The 24,138-nt window shown below is 36.6% G+C and overlaps 3 pseudogenes; all 3 read right to left on the reverse strand.

The window, feature by feature from the left end:
- Positions 1-8,157: 8,157 nt before the first annotated feature.
- On the reverse strand, positions 8,158-8,562 carry Rpl30-ps14 (ribosomal protein L30, pseudogene 14; annotated as a pseudogene).
- A 2,487-nt stretch (positions 8,563-11,049) lies between these two features.
- On the reverse strand, positions 11,050-11,756 carry Actg1-ps10 (actin, gamma 1, pseudogene 10; annotated as a pseudogene).
- Positions 11,757-22,906: 11,150 nt separating this feature from the next.
- Coprs-ps1 (coordinator of PRMT5 and differentiation stimulator, pseudogene 1) lies at positions 22,907-23,426 on the reverse strand (annotated as a pseudogene).
- Between the last annotated feature and the right edge of the window lie 712 nt (positions 23,427-24,138).

Here is a 24,138-nt window from a genome sequence, read left to right on the forward strand (position 1 = left end):
AAAGACAAGGAAACATGTTTCACAAGTCAGAACAAAATTATTTTATAGATTTTTGGAAGTTGGGTGTCTTAGTCATTGCTCTGAAATGACACCAGGACCAAGGCAATTCTTAACAAAGAAAGAATTTAGTTAGGGGCCTGCTCACAGTTTCAGAGGTTTAGCCCATTATCATCATGGCAGGAAGCATGATCTCATGCAGGGCAGTGCTGGAGCGGTAGATATGAGCTACTTTTTTTATGTTTTATCTAGGCTGAAAGATTCTGAGCTTGGTGTGGACATTTCACATATTTAAGTTTACTTTCAGTAACATACTTCCTCCAGCAATGTCACGTCTTTAACCCTTTCAAATAATGCCACTCCCTCATGGCAAAGCACCAAATGTGTGAGAACAGCAATATCAACCATTCTTTACTTCAACTTCCATATTCTACTCCCTGCCCTCCATAGGCTTATATCCATATTACAATGCAAAATATATTTAGTACAACTTTAAAAGTTCCCATAGTCATTCACAGTCTTGAGGCTGCTAAAAGTCCATTCTGAGATTGAAGGCAATTTTCTTAACTAAGTAACATAAAATTTTAAAACAGCATACCACATATTTCCAACTTACAGAGCCACAGGATATACATTACCATTCAGAGACTGCCCCACCTGGGGATCCATCCCATATGCAGTCACCAAACCCAGTCACTATTGTTGATGCCAAGAAGTGCTTACAGACAGGAGTCTGATATGAGTGTCTCCTTAGAAGCTCTGCCAGACCCTTACTAATACAGTGGAGGATGCTTGTAGCTAACCATCAAACTGAGCATGGGGACCCCAATGGAGGAGTTAGAGAAAGGACTGAAGGAGCTAAAGGGGTTTGAAGGCCCAGAGGAAGAACAGCAATATCAACCAACCAGACCCCCCAGAGCTCCCAGGGACTAAACCGCTAACCAAAAAGTACACATTGAGGAACTCATGGTTCCAGCTGCATATGTATCAGAGGACGGCATTGTCTGACATCAATAGGAGGAGAATCCCTTGGTCTTGGGAAGCCTTGATTCCCCAGTGTAGGTAGGGAAATGCCAGGGTGGTAAGTGGAAGCATTCTCATAGAAGCAGGGGGAGGGAGGATGGGAGAGGTGGGAATCCAAGAAGAGGATAACATTTGAAATGTAAATATGTAAAATATTCAATAAAAAAGTAAATTGAAAAAAAAGCAGAAAAAGCAACATAGTAAGAAAATACTAGAGCAAACCAGGAACAAAACCAGCTGGGCAATCTCTAAACTCTGCATCTCTGATGTCAATGTGATCTTCATTTTTCCAACTTCTGGATTCATTGTCTATAATATACATCTATCTCATGAGCTGGTTCTACTACTCCCTGTTAACAGCTCTCCTTGGCAGGAATCAGAGGACTCTGACATCTTCTACATCTTGGGGTCTTTCACAGCTTCATCCAATGGAGGAGTCTCTGGGCCTCCATATAGAGACTTTCTTGACACAGGCCTGGCCTCAGCAGCATTTCTTAGAAACAAAGAGATTACACAACCCTTTCTTCTATTCTTGTTCTTCCTGAAGCTAGAATTTGACCCCTCCTTCAATTATGTTTCTCTAAGCTCTCTGCTTTGTATGTTTCCTTCACAGCTTACACTTTCCTTTAATTCCTTTTCACAAACAGGAAGCTTAGCTAGGTGGAGTATTATTTGAGGTCACCATTCCTTTTATTCCATTTAACATCAAGTTTTCTTCAGACTTTTTTATTTTCTTGAGCACTGGACTTGGTTCTAACATTACACTTCTTAGTGGTCTTTTCTCCTCAAACTATACTTTTTATACTTTTCCCTATTCTGCTGGCTCCATTTCATTATAGATCTGTATATGAGTAACCACTAATAACCAAGCAACATACTCAACACTAGGCTGTTTTCAAATCTCCTCAGGCAACACTATTAATACCAAACACTTCGGTTTATCTTGAGACAAAACTTTAGGACAAGAGCAGAAGTCATCTATATTCTTTGCCAATATATCACAAGTATGGACTTTATGCCATTGATTACTATTCTTCCTGTTTGAAATTTCTTGATCTAGGCCATCACAGTACAAAACACCTTCAACACTGTTTTTTGTGCTTCTACTAGGATTGCTCAGTAACCTTAATAAAATATCCAAATGTTTTTATATTTTAAAGTCTCAAAATCTTCCATAGTCTTCCAACAAATAGCATGATCAGGCCTGTTACAGTGATAACCCAATCCCTGGTACTAATTTCTGTTTTAGCCACTCTTCTATTGCTGTGGAGAGACACCAGGACCAAGGCAAGTATTAACAGAGAAATCATTTTACTGGGACCTGCTCACTGTTTCAGAGGTCTAGTCTATTATCATCATTGAAGGGAGCATGACAACCTGCAAGCAGGTGCTGGAATAGAACCTGAGAGCTATATCCTGATTCATAGACTGAGAAAGATACTGTGAGCTTGGTATGGGCAATTGAAACTTCAAAGCCCACCCCCAGTGATAAACTTCCTCCAAAAAGGCCATACTTCCTAATCCTGTAATTCTTTACAGTAGCATCACTCCCTAGTGATTAAGCATTCAAATATATGATCTAATAGGGGCCATTCTTATTCAAACCATCATACAGGATAAAGGAAGTTTTAAAAAAAACTTCACATATTTGTACCTTACCCTGACTATAGATAGGTTTTATTACTTTTTATCAATCTATTTTGGCTAGATATACACTTATTTATCCATTTATAAAATTTCAGCTACTTAGGTGTTTTCACAGGAGTACATGTACACATTTGTACCAAGGTACACATGTGGAGATCAGAAGACAGCTTGAAAGGGCCAATTGTCTCCTATTACCATGTGGTTCTGAGACATGAAATTTGGGTCATTGTGCTTTTTGGCCAAGTGCCATTGCTCCATCTTGCCTGCCCTATTGATCATTTTTTTATGAATATAGCATGGTTTTTTGTTTGTTTGGAAACAGGGTGGCACTGTATCATTATGGCTGGCCTGTGGTATCCTATGTAGACCAGATTGGCCTTGAACTTACATAGATCCATCTGCTTCTGCCTTGTGAGTGTTATGATTAAAGGTGTTTGCCACTATGTCTAGACTGCCTGGAAGGTTTTAAAAAAGAAATTGGGGGCCATAAAATGGGTTAACAGTTAAGAGCACTTCTTGTTTGTGTAGAGGACTTGGATTAACTTCTTAGTACCTACAGGGCAACTCAAAAAAACGTAACTCCAGTTCCAGGGTATCCAACAGTCTCACTCGTCTTGTCTTGCTGGGCACCAGGTATATACATGGTGAGCAAAAATGTATGCATAGAGAACACTTATGTACACAAAATAAAAAAATTCTATATACCTAAAAATCAAATAAAAAGAGTGAAATTGTTCACTAACAAGGTTCTGATTCATATGTGAACATGAAAACAAGAAATCTGGAACACCAATCATTCAGCGATTATTCATACCATGAAGACAAAAAGACAAAAGACTCATCAATATATAGACTAGAATTGGTATGCCATTTAAGTAGACAGATAACTATTAAGAGAAATAGACAGCCATGTATTTATGGTACGCATCTAGGATTTTTCCAGTAGGATGTTCTGAACATGAATTCTCTAAAAGAATTGAATAATATGTTTCTAGAACTTCAAAAGTGGCATTGTGAAGAATTACATGTAGTCAGAATGGTAAATGATAAACATACACATCTGAAGTGAGAATTGGTGTGGCCATTGTTATTAGAAGTTACAGATAATTAAGTAGTGTATGTTGAACATCATGGGAACTTAAAATTTTATTTTATTCTAAGTGCTATGGGAAACATTTAGAATATTTTTAGCAGCATAATAAAGTATCTTCCTTATTGTTTTAAATGAATTCCACTAGCTGTTTGGAATAAAAATAGTGCAGTGTGGGAAGAAGTACTAAAAGTCTTGTTTTAATCTATATGAGAAATTAGTGAATTTAAATTATAGTGGAAATGGTGCAGGTTGTGAAAAATAGACTCAAGCTGAAATTTAAAGGGAAAAGTGTAGCATTTGTTTAAGGTACCTTAGAATTTAAGGTAATTGTATGGTGACTTATATAGGCTGGTTATAAGAAACACATATCAGCTGGACAGTTTGAAGTATTTTTTAAAAGGAAGATATTATATCTTTAAATGTTCTGTTGGGGGCAGAGTAAGGAGTTCATATAAACCTCAGGTCTGGGGCCAGGTCTTTCTGAACTCAAGGATATGAGACCAAAAAAAATAAACTCACCACATTCATTTTCCTTAATTTCCTCTTCTGATTGTGCTTCTAAATGTGTCATAGCAGGGAATAAGAAAAATCCAGTATATAATGGTAAACTATGCAAACTCTGAATGATTTTAATTATTTGGCAGAGTTCTCAAGTACAAGAATGTTGTACATAAATAACTAGAATCAAATAAAGTTAAATTTATTTTTCTAGTAGAAAATAATAGAGAGAAAGGTTAAAATTATATAGTTTATGGGATTATTATATTAAAATATGGCACCTTGATTCTGAAACTATCAAGAAATGAGTAACTCATCTTTCCAAAAATGTTTAGCCTTCCAAGAGATAGCCATTTCTGAAAGGTTCCACTATACCTCTCATGTAATAGGATAATCTACTCATATTTTATGTAAGTAAGGCACATTTCTAAATGAAAATTATGATATAAAACATATACTAATATTTGTATAAATATTTTTCATAAAGTATTTCCAAAACTTATATTTAAATATGTTTTATGTACTTTAGAATTTGATATTCCATATTTTCAAAAATCAAGAAGATCAGACTATGTGGAGTCAAATTAGATAAAACATTCTAAAACAAATGTGATCATAATCAAATTATGTTATGTGAATTATTAACTTGGGATCTTGTTAAAATAGTTGACAGGAAATATTAGTAATAATTTTATGGAGTTAGTGATATTATGTATAATAGTTTCCACTAAATACATTTTCATATAACCATGAAGGATATATTAACAGTGGAGTGGAAAGCCACCTAACCTGGATTTTCTTCTGGGCCCTTTTGTATACTCCCATACTTTTAGCTCATCTTAATTTTTTACTTAACCTCCTTTTCTGGATAAAATCCAGTTAAGGTGGAAAGTAGGTAGAGATAAACAGGAGAGCAGTAAGGTGGAAAGTAGGGAGAGATGAACAGGAGATCACAGAACAGATTATAGTTTTGGTTTGAGTGGAGCAAATAGTAAGTACACACAGCACAAGAGAAATCAAACTCATAATTGAATATGACTTATGCTACAAGTTTTCTAACTTTTACACCTCAAGACTTCATGTATTCTATGTAAGGTTTGACTATTAGTATTTTGATTATTAGAAATAAAATCTAAACAGTGTTTAGCTACTCATTACTTTATTTAGGGTAATAGTTAAACCATTGCATATTACCATAAGTTGTATATTTTATAAATGATGCTTAATGTATCATAAACAAAATACATTTAATGAGGAGATTAGCATTGTTTTTACCATTTTGTGTATCATTATCTGGTTTATTGGAAGACATCTGGATTCTCATAACAGCTACTTCATGCAATCTGGTTCTACCTAACAAGTTATGTGGTGTCTGGAAAATTTGACTGTAAATTGTGAGAGGGTAGAAATTGAAAAAATATTTCGGGGTTATCAGAAAAATAAGTTTTGCCTTGATATCTACGAAACAGGTTTTACAGACGTCTACCACAATGTTTTCAAGCATGCTTGGACAACTAAAATGAATATAGAAGCAGTAAATGTTGCATAAATAATTCAAGTAAGGAATTACCTGATCACATTATTATTTTAAAAATTGTGCTCATGAGGTAAGGATTAAGTTGAAAAATGGAAGGCTAGATATTCGGAAAACAGTTAAATATGAACAATTTATGTGGAAAGACTGTGAAACAGATCCTTGTGAGGGTTTTTGTTTTTGTTGTTTGTTTGTTTGTTTGTGTGTATGTGTGCCTTTTACCCTCCAGTCACAAGTACATTGTTTTAAAACAAGTAGTGGTTTTCTTCAATGTAGAACTTGAACTCAGGGCCTTATTTATATTATGCAAGTATGTTATCATTGGGCTATTATACTTATTTGAGTATCAATTTTAAACTTTGTGTGAATATGTGTGTGAGTGTGTAATATATGCCTATATATATTTGGGTATGCTCCTATGCACACTAAAATCAGAAGATATGTACAATATCCTTAACACCTTCTCCCTTATTCCTTTGAAACAGAGTCTTTTACTAAACCTGGAACATGAATCAGTAAGCATCAGTGCTTCTCCTGTCTCTGCCTTCTGCTACCCAGATTTTAAGGCATATGTAGATGTATCTTTTATATAGGTCCTGAAGTCCAAATTCAGGTGATCATGCTTGCCCAGCAGAAACTCTTCCCAAATGAGATATTTCCCCAGTCCCCTCAGGTACCCTTTTGATTCATCTCTTTTAACTATAGCTTTTGGCACCAAGTAAAGATTTGTAGAAAGCAAAAGAAAGAACCAGATAAATAACTATTATTGTGGTGCACATAAATGGTGGTTTAATTATGTATTTGATGGTAGAGATAACACAGACAATCAAATAAAAACTGTAGTTATGAAATAGTTTTGAAGAACTGAAAGTAGCATTATCTGCATATCAGAAAGGGACTTTTGAGGAAAGGTCGGGGAAGGGGCAACATCCTGCTTGTATACTATATATCTATAGTGTGTGATTTCAATTCATGAAAAGGAAATAATGTGAAATTTGAAGGGATAGTTTTCTATGTTCATTTGATTATGATGAATTTCTGTTGCCTATTGAAATTTAGCATTTCTTGGCACTTTAAAGTTATTATAACTGTCTTGTCTAATTAAGCCAAGATCACACTATATTCTAATATTTGTTTTCAATGCTTTAATATTTTAGTGTTTGTTTTTAGTACTCTTGATGTCTTAGTGTTTATTTTTAATGTCTTAGTGTTTTAAATATTTAATAAGAATTCTTAGATGGTTCCTGGCCTATATTTCTGGTTCTATTAGCAAGTGTAGCTTTATTCCAACCAATTGGGATTAATTTGGCTGCAGTCAGTGGATGCTATTTTGTATTCAGATTCACTTTAATATACTCATAGATTCCATCCAAAATGTGAAAACTGCATTACCTTTAAAGTTGTGTGAAGGAATCTTTTCATCTAATTATTTATATGCACACATAATAGAAAATATAGAGGGTAGGAGACAGAGGACTGTGCAGCATTGTTTTCTGGGCATGGCTTTTCTTTTTGCACTCCCAAACTCACAGCAAACATGGTTACTTTAACAAAACCTGCATACATTCAAGCCACCTAGAAATTCAGCAAAGATGTTCTCATGGCCCTTCCCCTTACTAGGAAGCTATTAGGAGCTAATAGTTGCTGAGTGAAAGAGAAGCATTCTTTATTGAGATTATGGCCACCTATAAGATTACCATGCTCAAGTTAATGCTGCCTCACCCATGAACATGTAGAAAATACTAACTAGACTTGACAGAATATTTAAAAGAAAAAGAATGAGTTTTGAAGATAGATATATTGAGAGGGTATAGAGAGAGAGTTAGAGGGGGAAAAAGGAAGGTACAATTTATCATATCTAAATCAATACATGAATGAAATTCTCAAAATAAAGGAAACATTTTTAAAAGGAAACATACAAAAAATTGCAGGTTGGAGAAACTGATTAAATGTCCTATCACCATCCTGTTACCATCTGTTGTTAGGGTTAATGAATACCAGCAAGCAGGGATTTTAATAATTCACAATTCATTACATAGCTATCATGTGATTAGAGGTAAGAAAACATCATGTGAACTAAATTGTAAACATTTTTTTTCAAAAGGAGCTCTTGCTAAGGTTGTTTTTTGTTTTGATACTTCTTTATTTGCATTTCAAATGTTATTCCCTTTCTCATTTTTCTGTCCATAAGCCCCCTATCCCTTCCCCCTCCCCTTCTTCTATAAGGGTGTTGCCCTCCCCATCCACCCCCCACCCCACCCCCCTTCCCGCTGACATTCCTTTACACAGGAGGTCCAACCTTGGCAGGACCAAGGGCTTCTCCTTTCTTTGGTGGCAAAGTTTTACTAAAGGAAATCTTTCTTGTTTACTTCTCACCATTCTGTTCAGGCATGCTTCTAATAATGTCAGAACTGCCTGAGTCAATGATAGCCAATGTGCATATTCTGTTGTATTTTCCACAGGCTGTTCCCAATTCATTATTTCCACTGTGGTGATGGACACCAACATGGCATAGTATTCTATTTCAGATTTCCTCAAAGCTGGGCTGTTGGTGGTAAGGATAACTAACTGCGCCTTGCCTTGTCTGTCTGTACCCCAGCACGTGCTTTCCACTTTTCATTACAAACTGTAGCCTAGAGTTGATCAACTCCAGAGATTTTTTTTGTCTTCTCTGTGGCAACCATCTTCTTGCCTTAGGTGCAGGACAACCCTCAACCAAGATCAGCAGCCAAGATGTCCAGGGAGCGAGAAAGGAAGGCGCTGTGAACATCTTGAAATGAATTTAAAACGTAACAAAACAATCTGCATTCCTATTTTCAAAAGAGTTCTCCACAATGGAAAGGAAAATATACTTTAAACCCTAAAAAGGAATTAGTTTTCGTGTCCTTTATTGCTGTAGATTTTTCCATCTGGTTAGGGTTGTTATTTTATCAAGTATTTGTCTATTTAGCATAATGCCTTTATGCATTGTTTTCACTGTACTCAACAGGCTTAATTATTGTCCTCTCCCAAGGGGAAGTGAATCATTTTAAAGTTAAAAAGAAAACCATCTGCATAGATAGAAAATAGCAGTCATTTCATTAGAATTACTCTATTCATTTTGGTTTTAATTATGTCAAAATGTATCAATACACACAAAAATAATGATTACCACCTGATATAAAGGAGAAAGTGAGCACCTTAACTCTATTATTTTACTTAAAATAAAAGAAATAATTTTCAGCATTTGATAAATACTGCATATTTTTCTTTCCTGCACAGTTTAGTGAGTTACAGATTGTGACACTTTATGCAAGTAAAATTTTTGAAAAGTATATTATTCTTTCAATTAATCTTATAATGAACAGAGGTTTTGGGTTTTCAAGTATACATTAGTATTTTTATAAATTAAATGAACAATAATATCCCTTCTAAGGGTTTATATGGTAATAGGCATAATATAGTTTGCTTGGCATCTAGCCTAGCCAAATCAATGAATTACAAGAAATTGAGAAACCTTGCCTTAAAAATAAGGACGAGCCCCAGAATAACATGTCTTCTGGCCTCTATACATAGAACACACACACACACACACACACACACACACACACACACACACACACACACACACACACACACATAGAGGTTTGGAGAAAAATGGGTCTTTAAATTATGCAAAATTGAGGAAACTATTGAGAAATCCTAAAAGACAGTTTAGTTAAGTAGCTAGTAAACAGAAAAGAAAACATTTACTTGGAAATATCTGAAAATCCAAAGAATTTTGTAGGAGCAAATCTGATTCTTTTGGAACTCGGAGTGAAACACTTTCATTAGACTGTTCATTTATGTAAAAGAACATAGAAATCACCTGAGACTGATAAATATCTGTTAAATACCCATAAAAGTACCATGCCCTATTATCCGACGTAGAAGTTGTAATGTATAACTGTAAAACTCATTTTCACATGAACCTGGAGTATTATAAACTAAAGAAGCACCACCTCAAACCCTAAAATGTCCCTGTCCTAATCTCTGGAAAGTAAGAATATAGAGATATTTAGAAGAATGTCTGTTGTAAATGTCATTAAAGTTCTTGACAGAAGAATATCCATGGCTTATCAAGATAGACCTGGATGTAATCATTACAAGCCAGCAGCAAAGAAAGTGGGAAAGGCAGAATCAGAAAAATGTGACCATAAAAAGAATTAATGAATGATAGAATCTGGAAAAGAAAAGTTGTTTTTTTTCTTTTTTTTTCTTTTCATTGAAAATATATTTTTCTTTGTTTGTTTCCAAGGCATGCACTTAAACTGGTTTCAAGACAGTGTGTGCAGGCAAACCCTTACCATCTCAATGCCTCAGCCCACACACATTGAGTCCAAGTTTTCTTATATCAAGTTAATGGGGCTTGCATGCAACCCTGCAACCATGATAAAACAGGCAAAGCTTACACCAGCATATCATCTTCTATACTTTCCACTGTGCTGGAGAAATTTGAGGGTCCAATCTAGAGCTTGAATAAAGACTCCTTACTTTGCAATTGAGTTGAATTCATGGTGGTCTCTGGTTGTCTGTGGAGACCTCGAGATCTGGTCATAACATGCATCATTTACACAAAAGCAAGGCTGTCTCCTACAAGCATGGACTTAGGTGGTGAGGATATGGACTTGTTCATTCTACATATCTAGAATCAGGAAAGCTTTTGAGAGGGTCGGAGACTTCCTGTAGCTGTGTATCCCATAGATACTTGAAATGAATATTTTAAATAAGGTACAATCAAAATCCTCAACAATATTGTTGAACTTTGGGGGTTGATTGCTCCAACTAACTGCTGTCATCATTACATTTCCAGTTTTTAGATCCTGAGTCAAAAGCACCAAAATATAAAAACAATATAAACAAACACAAACACATAAAGCCATGTCAATGTTGTCTCAGCTTTTGCTATTTTTAAGTGCTTGATTTTCTTCACAAGTTAGATTTTGTCAATGAAAGGGTGTAAAAAAACAGTTCAATAACAAGTCTGTCTAGAAGCATTTTCAGTGCACAATGGAGGGGCTAGCATCATACTCCTGCTTGCTGATCCACATCTTCTAGAAGGTGGACAGTGACATCAAAATGGAGCCACCAATTCATACAATGTACTTGCAGTAAGGAAGAGTGTTTTTCATGGTGATGAGAAAAAGAGCAGTGAAGTCCTTCTGCATCAAGCCAGTAATGACTGGGTACAGGATGGTGCCAAGAAGAACATTATGTTGGCATAGAGATTTTGCAGATGTCACTGTCCTATTTTATGATGGGCATAAAAAAGTAGCTTCATGGATGTACAAGATATATACACAGGATACAGGGCTGGAAATGTGCCTTGGGGATAGTAAAATTGCTCATTGCCAATAGAGATGACCTGATCATCATGCAACCCATAGCTTTTCTCCAGGGAGTTTGAGGAAGAAGCAATGTTCATCTCTTTCTCAAAGTCCAGTATAATATAATACAGCTTCTCTTTGAAGTCGCTCATGATTTTCTTCTCTGCTGTGATGATAAAGCTGAAGCCATGTGGTCAGGATACTCATGAGGTTTTCTGTCAGGTACCAGCCATCCAGGGCCAGATGTAGAATAGTATGAGGAGGAGTGCACACCTCATAGATGGGCACAGTGTGGGTGACTCCTTGTACAGAGTTGATCATAATCCCAGTGGTATGGCCAGACGCATACAGAGACAGCATGCCTATGTATGTGGCTCAAGTGCTGAACATGCAACCATGATCTGGGTTATCTTTTCACAGTTGGCCTTGGGGTTCATAGGGGCTCAGTGAGCCATAAAATGAGCTACTACAGGGCCATTGGGGTTCATGGGGACTCAGTGAGCCATACAAAGTATTACAGGGCCAAATGTATCTCATTGTAGAAGATGTAATTTCAGGTCTTCTTGATATTGTCTCACTTGGCTATAATGCCATGTTCAACTGGTACATAAACAGCCATTGTTTAATACAATGTATTCTGATTATGGTTTCTTGTTCTCTAACTCCTGCCAGATCTCACCTTTCCACTGAAATCCAGACTCTGCTCTGTTTCATCAGAAAACCAAAAATGGATCTAAAAGAACAAAAGTAAATAAATAAAAATAAAAACACAACTGAATAGGACAAAACAAATGAACAGAAAGAAGAGGTAAAAGAGAAAGCATAAGAAACATAAATGCAGAAACATACATAGTAGGACACACAGAAATCCCAATAAAGACATAAAATTGGAAACCATAATATGTAAACAAAAGATCTATAGCAGGAAAAAAGAAAAAAGAAGAAAGGAAGGAAAGAAGGAAGGCAGGTCCAGAGAAAACATTAGGAGTTGATGATGATGATGATGATGATGATGATGATGATGATGATGATGATGATGATGATGATAAAGGACTGTTATGTTTATTGTATGTTAGCCATCTCCTGCCCACTGAGATTCTTTGGAAAAAACTGATTCTTTCTCAGCAAGAGGTTAGAGATAGCTTCTAGGATAGCTACTTCCTTTCTCAATGCTCACACACTGCTAGCTTATACATGTTTAGGGTAGATGCATGTTACTACAGTCTCTGTGAGGTCATTTATGTGTCAGTTCTGTTGTATCTAGAAAACAGTAATTTAGTGTCTTTCATTGCCACCTGCTCATTTTTAAGATTTTTTATTGGTTATTTTATTTATTTGCATTCAAAGTTTCCCCTCCGGAAACCCCCTATCATCTCCCCCTCCCCACTGCTTCTATGAGATTGCTCCACTACCAGCCCAATGCCCACCTATTCCCTCCTTACCACTCTCGTATTCAGCTAAGCTGGGTAATCAAGCCTCCAGAGGATCAAGGTTCGCCCATCCGATTGATGCCAGATGAGGCCATCCTCTACTACATATCCAGCTGGAGGCATGGGTCCCTCTATGATTACTCTTTGGTTGATGGTTTAGTTTTTGGGAGCTCTGGGGTTTCTGTTTGGTTTAATGTTGTTCTCCCTATGGGGTTGCAAACTCGTTTAGCTACTTCAGTCCTTCCCTGAACTCCTCCATTGGGGACTCTTGCTCAGTCTGATAGTTTGCTCTAAGCATACACTTATGTATTAGTCAGGATCTGGCAGAGCCTCTCAGGAAACAGCTATATCAGGCTCCTTTCAGCAAGCACTTCTTGGCATCAGCAATAATGTCTGAGTTTGGTGTCTGCATATGGAATGGATCCCTGGGTTGGGCAATCTTTGGATGGCCTTTCTTTCAGTCACTGTTCTATTCCTTGTTCCTATATTTCCTTTAGACAAGATCAATTTTGGGTTAATATTTTTGTGATAAGTAGGTGGCCCTATCCCTCAACCTGGATGCTGTCTCTAGAGTTTCTCTCTCCTTTTTGTTAGGTATTTCAGCTAATGTCATCCCCCTTGTGTCCTGGGAGCCTCTTGCTTTCCTGGCAACAGCTCTTATACTCTTTTTGCCTCCTCTTTGGTAGAGTTCTCTGAGCCCTAAGGGCAGGATTTGATGAAGACATTTCATTTAATTCTGAGTGTTCCAATGACTCTCACACTCTGCACTTTGTCCATTTATTGGTCTGAACAAGACAACTAATCTGATGAATGCCAATAAGAGCTGTTTTATTGCTATGTTCCTTTGGTGTAGTGGTTCTTAACTTCCCTAATGCTATGACCATTTAATACTGTTGCTGCTCATGTTGTGGTGACCTAGCCCCCAGCAATAAAATTATTTGGTTAATACTTCATACTCCAATTTTGCTACTATTGTGAATTGTAATGTAAACCTTATATGAAACTCCAAAGGGGTGTTGGCCCACAGATTTAAAACTAAATCCCTCCCTGAATTAAAGTTTAACTGAACAATAATATCTGGTTCCTTCTCGGCCATGGCCTATCCAGGCTCAGGTTTTTGTAGAACAATGTAGTGTTGATCATGAGATATATCTCATGGAATGGGCATTAAATCCAATCTAATAGTGGTTGTTTACTTCCACTTTTGTTCCTCTATTGTACCTGCATGTCTTACAGACAGGACACTATTGAAGATCAAAGCATTTGTAGCTGGGTTGGTGCTTAGCTTTCTCCTCTTGTAGCCTTCAGAGTAACTTCCACTACTATCAATATTATTCAATAGGGTTAAAGGCTCCAGATAGCTGGAGTTATATGTCAGTTCTATATTCAGAAATATGGCCTTACCAACCAGTTTGTGGAGAATAACCTATAGCAGCTACAATAGTTAGGGTTGTTTCAGAGTTTCCACCTGGCCCCTTCAGGAAAAAAAATTCTATGAAATGTAGCTTATTCCTGACACAGGAGGATCCATTTCATGGAGAGAGACATATTGTTGTGGCTTTTTCTCCCCAATTATTAGGTGATTTCATTCAAATTTTTCATATATGTATATATTTTAATATGTACCTACTGTGCTAGGTTTACATATGACCCCTCAAATGGCCCCTAGTTTTATTCATCTCTCACTCTATTTCATTCTTTATCCCTTCTCCCTCTTTTATATTTAATTCTCATATTCTAGTTTCTGACTTCTCATCCCTTCATAATTATGTGCATAACTTTACATTTCCTTTTCCTAGAGGGTTCTTTCAGTCTGTTACTCTATACCTAACCTCTGTAGTTATGTGTGTTTTAGCTTGCTTATTAAAAAATTAACAACTAACATCGATATATCACCAGCCATATACTATATTTGTCTTTTAGGTTCTGGAATTCTGTAGCTCAACTTAGTTACTGTGTAGGTTCTTCTTTTCCCCACTCTTTATCACCCCAATTTCACTCCTATCATTAGATACCAGAGAAAGGATAAAGTGGAGAGAAACAGATAGAGATCCTTGAATCTACTTTCTGTCTTCTTGTTTATTCTTTGAACATGACTACTAACAAACTGCAACCCCCACCCCTGAATGACCAACTACCAGCAAACGCCTATTGAGGTTTTAGCATTTCTATACATTCTATAAATTCTCAGATTTCTAAATGTCATACAGTTGCAGAAACTATCTGCAGCTGGCAAATCACATCTTTGTTAGACCATGAGACAAACCATAGTGCCTTATATCCCCATAATTGGAATTAAAATGAAAACACATTCTTATATTTCTCTCTGTTTTAAAGAACAAAAATTCCAGAATCATCACTATAGGTTATCTCACTCACAATGAATCTTTCTAAATAACTCCATCCATTTACATCTGATTGTCATGATTTCTTTTTTTTCTAGCTAAGAAATCCTCCATTGTGTCAATGTACATTTTCTTTATCATTTCATCTGTGAATGGGCAGTTTGGCTGCTACCAATTTCTGGCTATTATTAATAGAACAGCTATGAATGTGGGTGAACAAGTGTCTGTGTAGAAGAATGTAGGGTACTCCAGGTAATTTCTCAAGAATAATGAGCATATAGTGGTTGTATAAGTTCCCATTTCCTTCATCAATGGATTAGTATTCCCTACCCCACATCCTCCTTAGAGTGGCCTGTCATTTGCTTTATTTATCTTACCACTTCTGATTGTTGTAAGATAAAATCTCAAAGTAGTTTGGGATTGCATTTCCTTAATGACTAAGGATATTGAATATTTACTTAAGTTCTTATCACCCATTTGTGTTTGGCCCTGTAAGTTTAATTTTAATATATGTACTTTGATCAAAGTCACTAAATCTGTGGTCATTTACTACAGAAGAAATAAGCAAAAACAGGGTTTTTTCTGTATATTAATCTCAGGCATATATTTCATAGCATCTGTAATATACTATGTTAACTCAAGATAAGAATCAAAACTTTGTACCATGAGTACTCTAAAATTTGATACTGCCATAGTACAGTACATATACCAAATACCAAGTGCCTTACTTTTTGGTTACTGTGACTTTGCAATGTAACTGGACCTAAACTTGATTCAAATTTTGGGCTGGTTTTGGTTTTAAATTCTTTTCCCTATTTGTGTGTCTGTGCTTCCATACATATTTAGGAACTACATTTTCTTTTCATGTACAAAACACTGTGCAGATTTGAAAAAGAACTCTGCTGAATGTATACATTGCTATGGGTATTTTTTAATTAACTTGAGTATTTCTTATTTACATTTCGAGTGTTATTCCCTTTCTCGGTTTCCGGGCCAACATCCCCCAACCCGTCCCCCTCCCCTTCTTTATGGGTATTCCCCTCCCCATCCTCCCCCCATTGCCGCCCTCCCCGCAACAATCACATTCACCGGGGGTTCAGTCTTAGCAGAACCCAGAGCTTCCCCTTACACTGGAGATCTTACTAGGATATTCATTGCTACCTGTGAGGTCAGAGTCCAGGGTCAGTCCATGTATAGTCTTTAGGTAGTGGCTTAGTCCCTGGAAGCTCTGGTTGCTTGGCATTGTTGTTCATATGGGGTTTCAACCCCCTTCAAGCTCTTCCAGTTCTTTCTCTGATTCCTTCAGTGGGGATCCTGTTCTCAGTTCAGTGCTTTGCTGCTGGCATTCGCCTCTGTATTTGCTGTATTCTGGCTGTGTCTCTCAGGAGCGATCTACATCTGGCTCCTGTCGGCCTGCACTTCTTTGCTTCATCTCTCTTGTCTAATTGGATGGCTGTATATGTATGGGCCACATGTGGGGCAGGCTCTGAATGGGTGTTCCTTCTGTGTCTGTTTTAATCTTTGCCTCTCTATTCCCTGCCAAAGGTATTCTTGTTCCCCTTTTAAAGAAGGAGTGAACCATTCACATTTTGATCATCCGTCTTGAGTTTCGTGTGTTCTAGGCATCTAGGGTAATTCAAGCATTTGGGCTAATAGCCTCTTATCAATGAGTGCATACCATGTGTGTTTTTCTGTGATTGGGTCACCTCACTCAGGATGATATTTTCCAGTTCCAACCATTTGCCTATGAATTTCATAAAGTCATTGTTTAAGATAGCTGAGTAATATTCCATTGTGTAGATGTACCACATTTTCTGTATCCATTCCTCTGTTGAAGGGCATCTGGGTTCTTTCCAGCTTCTGGCTATTATAAATAAGGTTGCTATCAACATAGTGGAGCACGTGTCTTTTTTATATGTTGGGGCATCTTTTGGGTATATGCCCAAGAGAGGTATAGCTGGATCCTCAGGAAGATCAATGTCTAATTTTCTGAGGAACCTCCAGACTGATTTCCAGAATGGTTGTACCAGTCTGCAATCCCAGCAACAATGGAGGAGTGTTCCTCTTTCTCAACATCCTCACCAGCATTTGCTGTCACCTGAGTTTTTGATCTTAGCCATTCTCACTGGTGTGAGGTGAAATCTCAGGGTTGTTTTGATTTGCATTTCCCTTATGACTAAAGATGTTGAACATTTCTTTAGGTGTTTCTCAGCCATTCGGCATTCCTCAGCTGTGAATTCTTTGTTTAGCTCTGCACCCCATTTTTTAATAGGGTTATTTGTCTCCCTGCGGTCTAACTTCTTGAGTTCTTTGTATATTTTGTATATAAGGCCTCTATCTGTTGTAGGATTGGTAAAGATCTGTTCCCAATCTGTTGGTTGCCATTTTGTCCTAACCACAGTGTCCTTTGCCTTACAGAAGCTTTGCAGTTTTATGAGATCCCATTTGTCGATTCTTGATCTTAGTTGCTATGGGTATTTAAACAGTATTAATTATTCCATTCTCTGAACATAAGGCATCTTTTCATTGATTCATGTGTTGTTTGTTTCATGAAGCTCTTATTGCTTTCAGTGTCAAACTCTTTACTTTTTCCCCCAAGAACAACATCCTGATGGTCTTCATTTATATCTAAAATAACCCAGTATCACCAACTATTATTATTCACTTAAATAAAAATCAAAACCATCATGAATACTATCCTAAAACTTTTAAGGTAGATCCCTTAATAAAAGCAAGATGACAAGGAAATCTGCTGTGAAATAGTGTCTTTATATATGACAAGGAAACTATACCATGAAATCTCAAAATATACTCATCCAAAGAAGACCTACATATGAGGTCATATTTGTAAATGCCTACTATGTGCAGAAAACATGGTTTCCTTATAGTCATATGCTTCCTATTACATTCTTTCTCTTTCCTTTTCTTCAATGCATCCAGAGACTTGCAAAAAGGTTGTGTGACATAGATGTCTCATTTAGGGCTACGAATTCCACAATCTCTTTTTCTCTACATCTTCACCAGTTGTAGGTCAAGATAACTATCATCTAATAGAAATAATAGTTTTAATTTAGGTTAAGAGAGCTATTATTCTATGGGCATAATGGTAAATGATCAATTGTCAATTTGAAACTATATTCATTTAGTGGAGTAATAGTAGTGGGTTATCTCGTAGAATATTTTTATAATATTATTGATATTTTTTATTAACCAACATAAACTTATAATACAGGATAGTTATAAGAAAATCAGTCATTAGTTATCCTAGGTTTGGAATCATTGACAAGGATTAAATATAAATATGTTTAAGGGAAGTCTTCTGTGGATTGTACAACTATCCTATTTCATGATTAAACACAGTTAAATGACTTAATATGTTTGTTAATAATAATCAAACCCTGTAAGTGGTTGAATTGCTTTGAATATAAATTATAACCTATAAAGATACATCATCCATGTCTCCAATACCATGTCTTAAAAATCTGTACACTCTTCATTTTCATCTTGCTAAACTTGAAGCATATTATAGTTCTTTATCATCAAAGAGCTTTATATTGTACCTACTTTATACTTTAGTTTCCATTTTACAAATTAATCTTTTAATATCTATTTCAAAAATTTATTTTATCATTTAAACATAAGTAGAAACATTCTTCATATTTTAAAAACTTTACACAACAGAGTTTTAACAAATGTTTACTAAACACCAGGCAGTATTTAAAAATGCTATGGATACAATATTTAGGGAAATACAACATATATCCTGGTATTGGAGCTTAGCAATTAGAAGCATTTGCTTTTGAAGTAGATGGGGGTTGGTTCACATGGTTGCTTGCATCCATCCATATCGGTTCCAGGTGAACTCTTCTGGCCTCTGTGGGTATCAGGCACACAAGTAGTATACTAATAGGCACACAGGCAAAACACTCATATACATAAATAAACTAAATTACCTACCAAAAAATTACTTAGGTCCTAATATATTGATGCGCGATAATATACAAATTTAAAATGTAAAGCAGTGAATTGGATAAGGAACATATGGTGTGAGTTATATTGCAATTTGTTTTGAATTTTTTGTTGTTATATATTCACTGTACACTGCTAGATTTCATAATTTATTTCAAGTATAACATGTATTATGTATTATACCTCCATGCCCTCCCCTTTCTTCCTCTTCTGTTCTCTTTCCCAAGTTCTCCAGCCTTTCTTTTGCCACATACACATTATACATATGTACATTTAATATATATATAGTCATATACATATGTATATCATATACATAAACTATCATAGTTGTATGATTTATTATTTCATTTATTTATTTAAAGTCTAGTATCTACAAATAAGAGAAGAATGCATAATTTGAGTACACATTACTGGAAATGACATGATTTCATCCTTCCTTATGAGTGTGTAGGGAAATTTTAATCCAGCTCTGGAAAGGAATCACATAAAAATACCTTCCGTGCGATCAGGCTAGAATACAAACACATCCTTAATACACAAATCAATGCCTCTGTCTAGAATAGAGATACACTTTTAGTACACATCTTTAATCCCAAACGATGACATCTAAGTGGAGGACAGTTAAGTTAGAGTAGTCAGTTGAGTTCAGGCAAGGCAATGAAATTCAGTGGAATTCATTCTGACACAGTTCAGCTAAGTACAATTCAGTAGAGTTGAGTGTATGCAGTTCCATTGAGTTTTCTTCAGTTCATGCCATCTGTGCAGTTCAGTTCCTGGAGATCAAAGGCAGTTTTTCCAAGCAGAGCAATTCACTCAGAAGTTGAAAGATGCAAATTTGAATCGGTCAGCTTAGAAAGGAGCTTGGATCTGAATAGTTGAGTGGAACCAGCCAGTCAGAGTTCAGAGAGAGCTAGAAATAGTGAGCTTATTTTGCTGCAAGCCTCTGAAACTATAATTATACCTGACAAATAAAAGTTACTTTTGCATGTGTGCATTATATATATATATATTTTTTTCCTCTGTTTGTAAAAATTACCACTGGTTGCATATCTTGAATTGATATGTTGATCTCATTTCTGGTATATACCCAGAAGTATTATTGATATTTCAGATAGTAGTTCTATTTTTAGTTTTTTGGGGGAGGCATCTATATTTATTTTCACGATGGGTTGTATAATTTACCTTCAAATCAGCAGTGTTCAAGGATTCTCTTTCTATTCAATCTCACAAGACTTGTTGCTATTTATTTTCTTTAGTAGAACCAGTCTAATTTGAGTGGGATAAAATATCAATGTAGATTTTATTTGTATTTACTTATACTGTAAAAATATTCAATATAGTTCATGTGTTACTTAAGCATTTTTATTTCATGTTTGAGTAATTTCTATCCATTCACTGGGTTGTTAGGTTGGGATTCTTTTGAAATTTTGATATATTTTCATAGTAGTCTTATGTCAAATACAGAGAGAGAAAAGATTTTCTCTAACCTTGTAGGCATTCTCTTCCTTTCTTTTTCCTTTACTGTGAGCATAGTATTTTCTTTTTATATTTGTCAGTTCTCACTATTATTTATTAAGGTTATTAATGTCTTGCTTATGTATATACATTTAAACTTTTTTCTCTAAAAATTCAAATTTCATGTTTTACATTATGGTCTTTGATTAATGTTTAAGCTATTTTTTTCAGAGTGAGAATTTTAGACATGTTGAGAAATAGACATCTAGTTTCATACTTCTACATCCTGACAAAATGGTATCATAGAGAATTTACTAACTGATATGAATATTAGGGCGTGTAAACAGATCATGTGTGTGTCATTGCACATGTGTGTAAGTCAAGGCCAATTTGTAAGACTCAGTCTCTCCTTTCATCACATGAGACCACAGGATTAAACTTATGTCATCAGACTTGGCAGCAGTCATCTTCTTTTATTGAACCATCTCACTGGCTCACAAGAAATTTCTTTATTTTTCTCTGCAAAGTTGATAAAATTTAAAGTTTTATAAAAGGTTATAGCAACATTTTTGTGTTCTTATTTATTTCTTCTTATTAATATTATTGTTATTATTATTATTGTCATTATTATTTTAGACAGGGTTTCCTTGTGTAACCCTTGCTATCCTGCAACTCACTTTGTGGCCCAGACTGGCCTCAAAAGCAAATAGTTCTACTGTTTCTGCCTTTACCTTTTTTTTTTTTTGTCTTTTATTGGACATATTTTTTTTTTTATATTTCAAATACTGTTCCCTTTCCCTGTTTCCTGGACATAAGCCCCCATCCCATCCCCCTCCCTTTCTTCTATAGGGGTGTTCCCATCACCATGTACTCCCTTTCTGGTCCCCCCAAAATTCCCCTACACTGGGGGTTCAAACTTTGCAAGATCAAGGGCTTCTCCTTCCACGGGTGCCCAACAAGGCTATCCTCTGCTACATATGCAGCTGGAGCCTTGGGTCAGTTCATGTATAGTCTTTGGGTAGTGGTTTAATCCCTAAGAGCTCTAGTTTGTTGGCATTGTTGTTCTTATGGAGTTGTAAGCCCCTTCAGCTATTTCAATCCTTTCTCTAATTCCTCCAATGCTAGTTGCATTCTCAGTTCAATAGTTTGCTGCTAGCATTCACATTTACATTTGATGTGCTCTGGCTGTGTCATTCAGGAGACATCTATATCCAGTTCCTGTCAGCATGCACTTTCTTAGTTGCATCAATCTTATTTAGTTTTGGTGGCTATATATAAATATCTATAAGGACCACATGTGGGGCAGGATCTAAATGGCCCATCCTTCACTCTCTGCTCCACACTTTTCCCCCATCTCACCTCCTATAAATATTTCTGTTACCCTTTTAAGAAGGAGTGAAGCATCCACACTCTGGTCATCCTTTTTCATCTTCATGTGGTCTGTGGATTATATATTGGGTACTTCAATCTTTTGGGCTAATATCTACTTATCAGTGGGTGAATAAATTGTGTGTTTACTGTGGTTGGGTTACCTCACTCAGGATGATATTTTCCAGTTCCATCCATTTGCCTATGAATTTCATGAAGTCATTGTTTTTGAAAGTTGAGTAGTAACCCACTGTGTAGATGTACAAAATTTTCTGTATCCATTCCTCTGTTGAAGGGCATCTGGTTCTTTCCAGCTTCTGGCTATTATAAGTAGTGCTGTTGTGAACATAGTGGAACATGTGTCTTTGTTATATGTTGGGGCATCTTTTGGGTATATGCCCAGGAGAGGTATAGCTGGGTCCTCAGGAAGTTCAATGTCCAATTTTCTGAGGAACTTTCAGACTGATTTTCAGAGTGGTTGTACCAGTTTGCAATCCCACCAACAATGTAGGAGTGTTCCTCTTCTCCACATCCTTGCCAGCATCTGTTGTCACCTGGGCTTTAGATCTTAGCCATTCTGAATAGTGTGATGTGGAATCTCAAAGATGTTTTGATTTGCATTTCCCTGATGACTAAGGATGTTGAACATTTCTTTAGAAAGTTCTCAACCGTTGATATTCCTCAGCTGAGAATTCTTTGTTTAGCTCTGAACCCTATTTTTAATAGCATTATTTGGCTCTCTGGAGTCTAACATCTTGAGTTCTTTGTATATTTTGGATATTAGCCCTCTATCAGATATAGGATTGGTAAAGACGTTTTCCCAATCTGCTGGTTGCCATTTTGTCCTAATAACAGTGTCCTCTGTCTTATAGAAACTTTGTAGTTTAATGAGGTCCCATTTGTCGATTCTTTTTTTTTTCTAGGTCATTTCTCTAACTTTATTATAAGGAGCACAACCCCGACACAGACAAATCCCAACACACTCCAGAGTCCACAAGAACAAGAACAAGAACAAGAACAAGAACAAGAACAACAACAACAACAACAACAACAACAACAACATGCCCCAGTTAATGCCTATCTGTAGCCCACACTGGGAAGTCATTGGGAATAATGCCTTGGGGAGTATTTCACTTAAAACACAGGAAACAACTTGGTTTTTGGAGGAAACAGTAACTCCTCCACTGCAGGAAGTGACACGTTTAGTCTTTTGCATCATCAAAATGTCCTGTTTCAAAGACCATCTTGGAGTAATGTGGTATCAGTGGGGGTGGATGGTGACAACTGGGGTCATATATCATTTCTCCTTGTGGTGCACAGCACACCCAAGGTTTAATCTCTTGGGAAATGCTCCCTTGAATGTCATCAGTATCTTAAGGATTCCCTTGGTCTTCTTTTAGCTCCAAGTCCCAGTCCTCATTAAAAAGACCAGCAGCCTGCTCCACGGGTTGGCAGGCTGGACCTTCTGACAAATCCCAGGCATACAGTTCCCCATCTGCTTCCTTCTCCATTGCAAAGCCTTCCTCTTCAGAACTTGGGACCTCGGCATGGGTAGGAACATCAGTAGGGATGCTCTGAGCTCCAGTGGCTAATCAATCCACGGCTAGCTCAGTCTCTGTCTCCCGAACAGAGAGGTCAACTGTGACAAAGCCAGCCTCTGCGCTGGGGGCCTCCTGCTCATTCAGTTTGCCCGGCCAGACCAGTGGCTGCCTGAGGGTCCATACCCCTCCACCCACAGCCAGGCGCCTGGGACACTCCGGCACGTGACAGCTGACAGGCTGCGGGCAACTCATTTGTTGATTCTTGATCTTAAAGCATAAGCCATCAGTGTTTTGTTCAGAAAAATTTCCCCGATACCCACATGATTACGACTATTCCCCACATTTTCTTCTATTACTTTGAGTGTATCTGGTTTGATTTGGAGGTCCTTGATCCACTTGGACTTGAACTTGTACAGGGCGATGAGAATGTATCGATTTGCATTCTTCTACATGATGACCTCCAGTTGAACCAGCACCATTTTTTGAAAATGATACCCTTTTTCCATTGTATGGTTTTAGCCCCTTTGTCAAAGATCAAGTGAACATAGGTGTGTGGGTTCATTTCTGGGTCATCAATTCTATTCCACTGATCTACTTGCTGGTCTCTGTACCAATACCATACTTTTTTTTAATCACTCTTACTCTATAATACTCCTTGAGATCAGGCATGGTGATTCCCCCAGAAATTCTTTTTACTGTACAGAATAGTTTTTGCTCTCCTGGGTTTTTTGTTATTCAAAATTAATTTGCAAATTGCTCTTTCTAACTCTATGAAGAATTCAGTTGGGATTTTGAGGGGGATTTCATTGAATCTGTAGATTGCTTTTGGTAAAATGGGCACTTTTCCTATGTTGATCCTGCCAATCCATGAGCATGTGAGGTCTTTCTATCTT

Source organism: Rattus norvegicus, chromosome X, assembly GCF_036323735.1.
Source record: "Rattus norvegicus strain BN/NHsdMcwi chromosome X, GRCr8, whole genome shotgun sequence".
NCBI classification, from domain to species: Eukaryota; Metazoa; Chordata; class Mammalia; order Rodentia; family Muridae; genus Rattus; species Rattus norvegicus.